Here is a 9,542-nt window from a genome sequence, read left to right as displayed (position 1 = left end):
CGTAGACCTCACTTTACTTCCATTCCTTCCACCCAACATACCCCAACCGGGCCCGCACTCCAATCAGTAACTTTTGGTAATACTCGAGTATACCGGAACCCAGAGTCTCATTACTACAAGATTCCCCAGTACAGTCCCCGTGGCATGTCAATTTTCACGACCAAACCCTCGCCGGCTCGATTCAATTGACTACCAACGGGGTTGAGCTCAGTAATACAGTAAGGCCGTTGGATATTCGTCCAAACGACACCAAATCAGGTTTCCATGAAATGGAATTCAATAACTCATATGTCAAGTTCAGTAATACAGTGAAACGGTAAACAATTAGTAATACTATCAAAAGAGGTGAGGGCGGTCAAGTACACCCTCACCTTAATCAATTCCAATATCCAAATAAGCCTTCAAGGCATCACAATCACATATAGCAAAGCCACATTGTAAGCATTCAAGTGAGTAGTGCACTCACCAATCAAGTAGGTGGTGTTTCATGCACCGCCGTCACCAGTACGTCGTGAACTACCGTCACGCCCTAGAACATGCAAACAAATACAATGAGACTCGATAACGAGTCATAAAGCAATGCCAATCACAACCCCAATAGGGTTTCATATGCATATACAAGCATCATAGGCAACCATAAATTTTTGGTGATGTAACTAGCTTGGCCCAAAAAAAACAGTTTTGTCCTCATTTTGCGGTAATGGCACCAATTTCACTACGATTATCGGATGAGGGTGTAAGACCCACCGTTTCGAAGCTAAGAACCAGGGCTACAACAATGTAGAAGGTCACTCAGTCCAGTTCCTAGCACAACTAGGTCAAATATGCAAAATACCAAACCAGAACCGTAATTGCAGGTTTACAAATTACACTATGCTGTAATTAGTCCAACTCAGTCTATACAGGTCCAAATTCAGAAATTCCAAAGGCATATGGTAGCTAAGACATCAAGCTACATTTCATCAGAAGACCTCAACAACCAAATCCAAAGCAATTCCAGTCAAAACAGCCAATTACAGGCGTAGTTTCTACATCCTGATGAACCCAGAACAGCAATAGTAATTTCGACATATCTCATTCTACACTACTCCAAATGACCTGAAATTTTACAGTCACCTTAAACACATCAATACCTACAACTTTTATGTTTTAAGCCAATGCCAATTCGGCCTCTAAGCATGAGATACAAAACCGGACAGAAAAGGGGGTTATGAAACCCTAACTTTTCACATTTCAATCCAAACCCAAAATTGGTTGCAATTATCAATAATTCACACCTACTAGAGTCATTATAGGCCATTGCCAATCATCATACAAGGCCACAACATCATGATCATATTAAACCAGAAAATTCATCAATAAATTAAAAACTTCACCAATTCATCTCAAACCAAGAAATAGACCACAAATTTCAGCACTTTAGCTCCCATTAGGCATAAATTAAGCTTCATTAAATGAAGGAGAGAGTTCAACCACCACTCACCTAGAAAACAAGAGAGGGAGAGTTGTTGGACACCTTAGCTTCTCCAAAAACTTCACCAAATCACGTACTAGCACCAAGTGGAGGGATTTTATGGAGTAGAAACAAAATCAAGCAAGTGTTTTGGATGATTTGCACTAGATGGTAGCTAAAACTTGAAGAGTTTTTCTTCCTTCTTGGCTAGAGAGAGGGCCGGCCACAATGGTGAAAGAAAAGAGTGAATTTTGGTTAATTTTTTAGATATTTAACCAATTAGTCAAAAAGGTCAAAAGCCATGAATAGTTGTCTACAAGTGCCATCACTCACAAGGTGACACTTGTTACCTCCATAAATGCAACTCTATCCTTTTATTCCCTCTCACATCAATCACTTCTCAACCTTTACTTATCCCTTAACACCCGATAAATTTCCACCAGTATTCGGAATTTAACCTAATTGACCGAATTTTTTCGAACTTTTCGCGCTAGTGGGTCCCACGTCCATAATAGATTCTTAATTTTTCAAAAACTCTCCAATGCAAGAAAAATCATCTAAAAACCATAATTACTCATAAAATTCACCAGGAGAAATTCCTAAGCCAGAAAATGCAGAAAACATGCCATTAAAGGAAATAAACCCTAGAAAAATTATTAAGGGATTTACGGGTTCTTACATACCACATATTATTACTACGAGAAGTATCTATGACTTTGTTTGATAAATTTTTCTTTCACAAAACATGTATTTCTAAAATACTAATATACAGTAACTTTTCTCATAAAATTGAATAAATACATAAAATTCATAAATAATTATGAAGGAAAAAGAAAAACTCACACATCCAACACCCTTTTTATCATCAACCACCCTTCATTGTTGTCTCCCTCCAACTTTGCGTCTCTTCTATCCGCTCCTCCTTTCTCCCATTACCTCTCGTTTCCCTCTCTTTATTCTTCCCTCCCTATCTACCACTTTCCTATTGTTCCTTCCTTACCGTCCCTTCTCAAGCAGCTCTTTCCTCTCTCCCTTCTCCTCCTATCTTATCCTTTCTTTTTCTATATTTTTCTCTATTTTATTGTGTATCGTAAAATACTTGAAGAACTTTACCATACACATTAAAATTTAGGTGTGTATATTATATATTTCTAACCTTTCAAATTTTGAAAAACAATCTATAATATCAATTTGCTTAACCAATATATAACCAATCTAGTTGCAAATGTTTTTGAAAAACTATCTTCAAATATCTAAGTAGATGCACTTTTTTCTTTTTGTCAATGAAACTTGATTGTGAAATTTTGAATTGTTAAAAAAAAAATGCCCTTTGAGATTTGAAAGTTTTAAAACATTGGTATTTATTTAGTCAAGTCCTATATCTAGCAAAAAAATTTTGTGAAATTATTTGATAAATATACGTTTTGGTTTTGGATTAAGATGTTTTGAGTTGTTTAACTCAAAACTAATTTTTTCAACTAAAAGAAATCATAACACCTAATGAATTACTAGAAATAGAATGGTTGCCTCTGTTCATTATGATGTATCCTTATTTTATTTGTGTTATATGTATATACTACCATATGACATATTTTTTCTTTCAATTGTTTTAAAACAAATGAAAAATAGAGTTACCTCTTTAAATTCTACTTTAAATAAATATTCATATCATACTTAAAATTATTCAATGCGCCTTGTCAAAGATTTATATATTTATTATCTTTGTAAAAGCATGTTTAGCTAATATGATAGAAAGTATGGTTACTTTTTTTTATTTCCAATTAATTGAATCGCTCGACCAATGATCAAGCAATTTCAATGATCCTTTAAGGATCCATCTTAAGATATTCTTGTGAATTATATTATCTTTATATATTAATTTACAAAGAATTTGAAAGCCAACCTTTTTTAAGCACTAATATGTCAAAAACAACTTTAAATATTTCTATTGGGTATATTAGTTTAATGCTATTCATTTACAATTTAATGAAAATTTAATTAATGAAAAATTCATATAAATTATTTAATTAAATTGTCTTATGCCTTAGCAAAAAGAAATAAGACAAGATCAAAATGCATCCCTTTCAAACTTGAAAACTGTGAAAGGCCAATGAGGCATCAATCACTTAATATACATTTTAATCATTTTAAGTAATTTCCTAATCCCTAATAGCAAAATAATTGCAACTAATATTTAACCAACATGACAGCCCACTTGTAACGATAGTGTTTGATGCATGAATGTCTTCTTATGGATATTAGTGATTCCATTTCACATGTATTCTATATTGCAATAATTGTATGTAAAAATTATTTTACCTTTGTAGAAGACAATTTTACAATTAATTTTTTGAAATTGCATGTTTAGTTTTATTAGTGCCTATGTGTATAAAAAACACATGATGGGTGATTATTAAACTCTTGAAGCAATAGTAGGTTAATGTTTGCTTTTTCTATTTTCGTATTAGATTTGGACATTTATATGCTTTTGATAACATTAGTATCTCAAAAAAAAAAAAAGCAGAGATAATGAATATCAAAAGTTAATCTAGCTTTATGTACAATTCGATAATAAAGTTGACTTGTTAATGTTAATAGTGGCTTTTGTGCCAGTTAATTGTTAAGGAGAAATCTAAATAATTGTAGTGAAAATAGTTGCAAGGCTAGATTTGTAGGAATCTATATGGTTAGCTATAATTTAAACTGTTATACGTTATTCATGAATTGTAATTTTAGTACTTTTCAATGAACTTTTTCATTTTCAAAATTATTCGATAAGTTTCTTCTATAAAAATATTTGAAAAAACCAATAGCAATATAAGGTTTGAATTTTTGAACCAAAAATATTTGTCAAGAATTTATATCATCTATAAGTTTTGGAAAATGGAAAGTAATTTTGTAGTTCATTGTTATTGTATTAGTTAAATCAATTAATTCAAAAAGAAAGATATTTGTATTTGTTCTTAAATATCAAGAATTATGAACTTGAAGTGAATTTTATATCATTAGCCAAGTGAATATTAATTTCAAAATTCAAAAACTTGTCCTATGTAGCAACACTTGCATTTGTGACGAAAATTAGTTCCAATTTAACTTGCTTTATTTATTGTCGATGATCATTAACTTCTTTCCCTATTGTAATATTTGTCTGAAAGTATATGATGGTAGTTGAGGCAAAACAAGAAAAATAAGGGAATACCTAAAATATAGTGCAATTTAGTACAAGACACCTATCCAAAAGAAATGCGATTTTTTATTAAAGAATTAGACATTCTAATAAAATGGTATGTTTTGCTTGTAAAGTTATATAACTATTTTAAATACAATAGTTCATTTTCAAACAATATACTAGACCTTTTTTAAATATAGCAGTACATTTTAAAACTATAAGCTTGAAGTGAATTATATTATTAACAAAGTTAATATTTATTTCAATATTGAAAAACTTGTCCTATATACCAATGAAACTACTTGTAGATCATCATTAAGCTCATACCTTATTTTAACATTTGTTTAAAACTATGTTATGGAATAAGACGTAGAAAGAAAAAGTAAGGAAATATATAGTCCAAAAAAGAAAATGTTGTTCAATCTAATCAAAGTTTCAAAATTATTTTAAATCATCTAGTATAAGACACGTCTAAATCTTTAGTCACTACAACAAAAATGACCTTTAACGACATTTAAAGGTGTCAGTATAAATAATCTAAACTGATACTTTACCTTTTCTCACACCTCGGACGAGTGTTGTCCCTTCCAATGTGGAGATAGGCTCGTAGCATTCAAACGTGTTAGGAAAACTATGCTATTATAGCATCCAATCTGCCGACAAAAATCATTTTTCTTGACAATCGAAAGTGTCAGGATATTGTCGAAGCTGTTGAACTATGCTGACACTTTTAACTGCCAGGAGTTTTTTTTTTCTTTTTTTTTTAAATAAAGAAAAAACCTGGTTGTGCTCCCTGCTATACATTCAGTCAATTAGATACCCAAAGGACTTGTAAAATTATCCCAAAGAACAGAATGCGTGTAGTAATTTAAAAGCAAAAGTCAATGCTCAAATATCCTTCAACAACAAAAGTAAACAAGTGAAAGGGTTCAAAAGAACTACAAACTAACATGAAAAGCATTGCCATCTAATAAACAAACGAAACTAAATGAGAGAATCAGCAGTAAATCTATAAGAACTTCTAGTAAGAGTTGACAGGTAGCTGACACCCATCCATATCCTTCTAGCCTTCAAAATTTACTGCAACCTGTATGAATACAAACATGCATACATTAAAATGCAATTTATGATTTCAAGAAAAATGATAGTAAGTCAATAACAAATATGGTAAGCAAGAATATTATGACATCAAAATTGAGATGTCATACCAAATGAAAAGGCCAAGTGATTGGTGCCCCAAGTGCATCTTGGATTGTTTGCTACAAGTCATACGGTCTAATCAACTGCTCACTAGGTTCCACCATGAGTTGTACATTTATCTCATACCAATTTGATCCTAACACTTGTCCTCTAATCTCATCAAATGAATTCATACCATGTAGATATCCTTTTGCTACAACTTTTGTAGGATTAAACAAACTCTTGAATTGAACCATACTTCCCATCTAATAAAAGAAAAGACCACTACATCATAATATTTCTATATTTTCTTAATTGTACTTGTAAACTGAATTTTAATCATATGTACATACTTGTAGTACTTGATTTGCTTGATTGCGGCCTGAAACACTGGTAGATGACGATGATGGATACCTTAGGCTGTCTGCTGAACTTTGACTCAATTATTGCTCTAATTTCTTCAGATCAGCAATGTCTACATCAGAAATTAGGAAAGGTACCGTAAACTAAGAAATCAATCTGTACATTATAGCATAAGAAATCTTAATTGCTAAAGTTAGATCTTTACCTTATGACCTTTACTATCATCAGTCTTCACGATCTTAAAAGGATGCCAGTTGGGATCTTGAAGGTGATCCTCTCATTGTGAACATAGCTCAGTAGCTTTCACGGCTATTTCCTTCCGTCAAAACATTCTTTTAGCTGCATTTTTGAATGGGACATCATTCATTTCACCCATTTTCTTCACACCAATTGAAGTCTGATCCATTTCACCCATTCTCTTCACACCAATTGAAGTCTGAGAAGTCCTCTCCATTAAGCACTGTAGGACAATTAGAATATATATTCATTAAGTAGCCCATAAAGAACCAATCCATATGGAGAATATCACATTTTACCCAGGTGACAACTTCAAACTTCTTGTATTTCAGTTGTGTCTGATGGCACAAGCAAACACTTAAACCCATAGGAGTAGCAGATTGTGGTAAAGACAACTAGAGAACCAGTTGAGAAATGTAATGTAATTCTTATGTTTATTAACTCTTTCCGAGCCTCCTCAAAGAGAAAATGCAACTTTCTCCTTTTTTCTTTCTCCCCTCCACCTCCCAAACAAAAACCCCTAATCTCTGTTAATGGCAAAACAAGACACACCAAATGAACAGGATTCAATCACTTTGGGTTTTCTTTTTGGATATATTCAGAAACACTAAAACAACTCATGACACTATTATTGTAAATGCAAATAAGAAAAGAGATAAATGCAAATCAAACACCCAAAATTTACTTTAGATTGCACTATTTAGGTATAAAAAAGAGATCTAAGGAACCGAACCTCTTTTGCAAAATCAGCTCTGAACCCTTCAACACTGAACCGTTGCACTAAAGCCTTCATCTCCAAAAGCAAAATTTAAAAAAAAAAGTCAGAATCAGCACATAATTTGGGAATAATCAAGAACCCACATCTTATTATTAGTACATGTTGAGAAGAATATTACCAAACTAATCAATATGGGTGGAATAGAGTTGATTCGAGGCAAAAAAAATTAGGTTGTACATGTTCTCTTTCTTGTGGGAAGAACAATCAGTCTTGCAGATATCAAAACAAGTAGTACAAAAATGGCCCAAGAATTTCAAAACAAGTACAAGTAAAAATCGAAAAATGATTTACTTATCTACTTGCAACAACAGCCAGCAAATACCATTAGCAAAACAAAAATAGCTTAAAGTAACGGTACTAGTCGTAGATCTAAAGCAGAAAATGAAAATGATGAACTAAATACCGTTATTAGCAGTAGAGAGAAGCTTTAGGTTTTCGATCCCACTGATATTCTCGAGAGGTTTGAGAAAAGAAATAGAGTATCAATACTAGAAGAAGAAGAGATGTCTGATTTAGGTGCCTTGTAGTTGAATAACTACTTGCATATAGTCTTGGAGGTGGAGACATTTATGGAGGAGACGTATTTTTTCAGAGCAATGTCTTCAGCCGAGGTGGCGATGGCGGTGGTGGTGGTGGTTTTGAATTTAGAGGTGGAACGGAAAAGGTTGCCGAGGTTTTTAAGCTTAGTGGCGGGCATGAGATTATGTCTAGCAAGTGTTTGTTAAAATGCAGATGGTATGGGCGTTCGCAGCTTTTTCTTCCCTACCCCTTTTTTCGTAAGATATTTGTGGGCAAAGTCTTTTGGCAGGCAATTTGAAAGTTTTGAATATTTCATGCTAAATGAATCTTCTACCAATTGAGTACGATGTCGTTTAGTGTCTTTCTTTCTTTTTTTTTATTTGGGTATATCTCACATTTTCTTAAGTGTTATGATAGGTAGTCTAAAGGCACATTATTATTTTTATATCAGATAAAATAAAATAAAAAAAGAGTATATATTATTGAGTTGATAACAAGTATCATGATAGAAGTGCTATAATAACACAAACCATCAAGTATCCTTATAGACATGCCAGGAAAGACCATTTTTGTTGTAGTTAGTATTACATTTTTTCTTATCCAAAATTTTCATATCCATATAAAGTTGTACAATTAGTGATAAAGGTTGTACAATTCTCCCAAAGAAGATGATACATCTTTCTAACAATATTTTATACTTTTTGTGGGGTACAATCATGCATTTAAAAGAATTATGGCATTAATTTAATTTTATATCATTAATCAACATAATATTTATTTCACTATTCAATAACTTATGTAGCTACTTGGATATTCGTGATGAACGCTAATTTCTATAACTTGTTTCGTGGATAAAAACTAATTGTTGATCATCAGTAAATCCTTACCCTATTGTAACATTTCTTTCAAAAGTATGTTATGGTTGATAATTATGAATGTGTTTGGATTGGAGATTATTTGAAATAATTTTTGAATAAAATACTGTAATACTTTTTTGGTTAAAGGAAGGATTGAATTGGGTGGTAAGGTGGGAGAGGTTGTAAGTAAGAGGTTTTGGGTTCAAACCCTCTCACTTATTTCTATCCAAACGCACTCTATATTATTGCTAATTGTAACAAATAACTTATGATAGGTGAAAGTTGTTAACTTAGCATGAATTTGTGTAGATGATTTACTATCCAAACGCACTCTATATTATTGCTAATTGTAACAAATAACTTAGGATAGGTAAAAGTTGTTAACTTAACATGAATCACACAAGAGGTTAAAGATAAGTACTTGGATGGAGAATTTTCTATCTTCTTCTCCATTAAATTCATATAAGTACCCAAATATAAAAGTTTAATTACACCATTTGCAACCAACATAATTTTTGTCTACAATGTGATGCTAAATTATTGCTTACATTCAATTTTTCTACCAAGATATTTTGTCAACTTTGTATTATATTTAACTCAATCTTCCAAAAAAAGAGCTTTTGGCTTGACTAATCACACTTATTTTAAAAAACAACAAAGTCCCTTACATACTCAAAAAATATTCCTTTCCTTTTCTTGAATTTATTTTATTTTCTTAGACGCAAACTCTCATAACCTTTTTTGACTCAATGTTTTAGTTCTTTTTTATGCTCTCTAGATCCCTTTCTCTTTTTCCTCTTTTTATACATTCATTCATACTTTGTAATTAAAAGAAAAAGTGATACCATTGTCCCTCACATTTTACAGTTGTACTTTTTAATCCTTTATATTCAAAACAAGGCATTTCAATTCATCACAATTCACAAATAAAAAAGATACATTTTAGATCTCTAAATACATATATAGCCACTTTTTTTCTTGAGAAAA

General features: G+C 31.9%; 1 long non-coding RNA gene across 1 annotated transcript; it reads right to left on the bottom strand.

Moving 5' to 3' along the window:
- Positions 1 to 6,375: 6,375 nt before the first annotated feature.
- On the bottom strand, positions 6,376 to 7,950 carry LOC140008064 (uncharacterized). The gene is made up of 3 exons (XR_011815478.1): positions 7,583 to 7,950; positions 7,135 to 7,194; positions 6,376 to 6,624 (listed from the first exon to the last, which is right to left on the bottom strand). It is a non-coding gene; the product is annotated as an uncharacterized lncRNA (long non-coding RNA).
- Positions 7,951 to 9,542: the final 1,592 nt, after the last annotated feature.

This window comes from Coffea arabica, chromosome 6c, assembly GCF_036785885.1.
Source record: "Coffea arabica cultivar ET-39 chromosome 6c, Coffea Arabica ET-39 HiFi, whole genome shotgun sequence".
NCBI lineage: Eukaryota > Viridiplantae > Streptophyta > Magnoliopsida > Gentianales > Rubiaceae > Coffea > Coffea arabica.
This window is presented reverse-complemented; position numbering and strand designations above follow the sequence as displayed.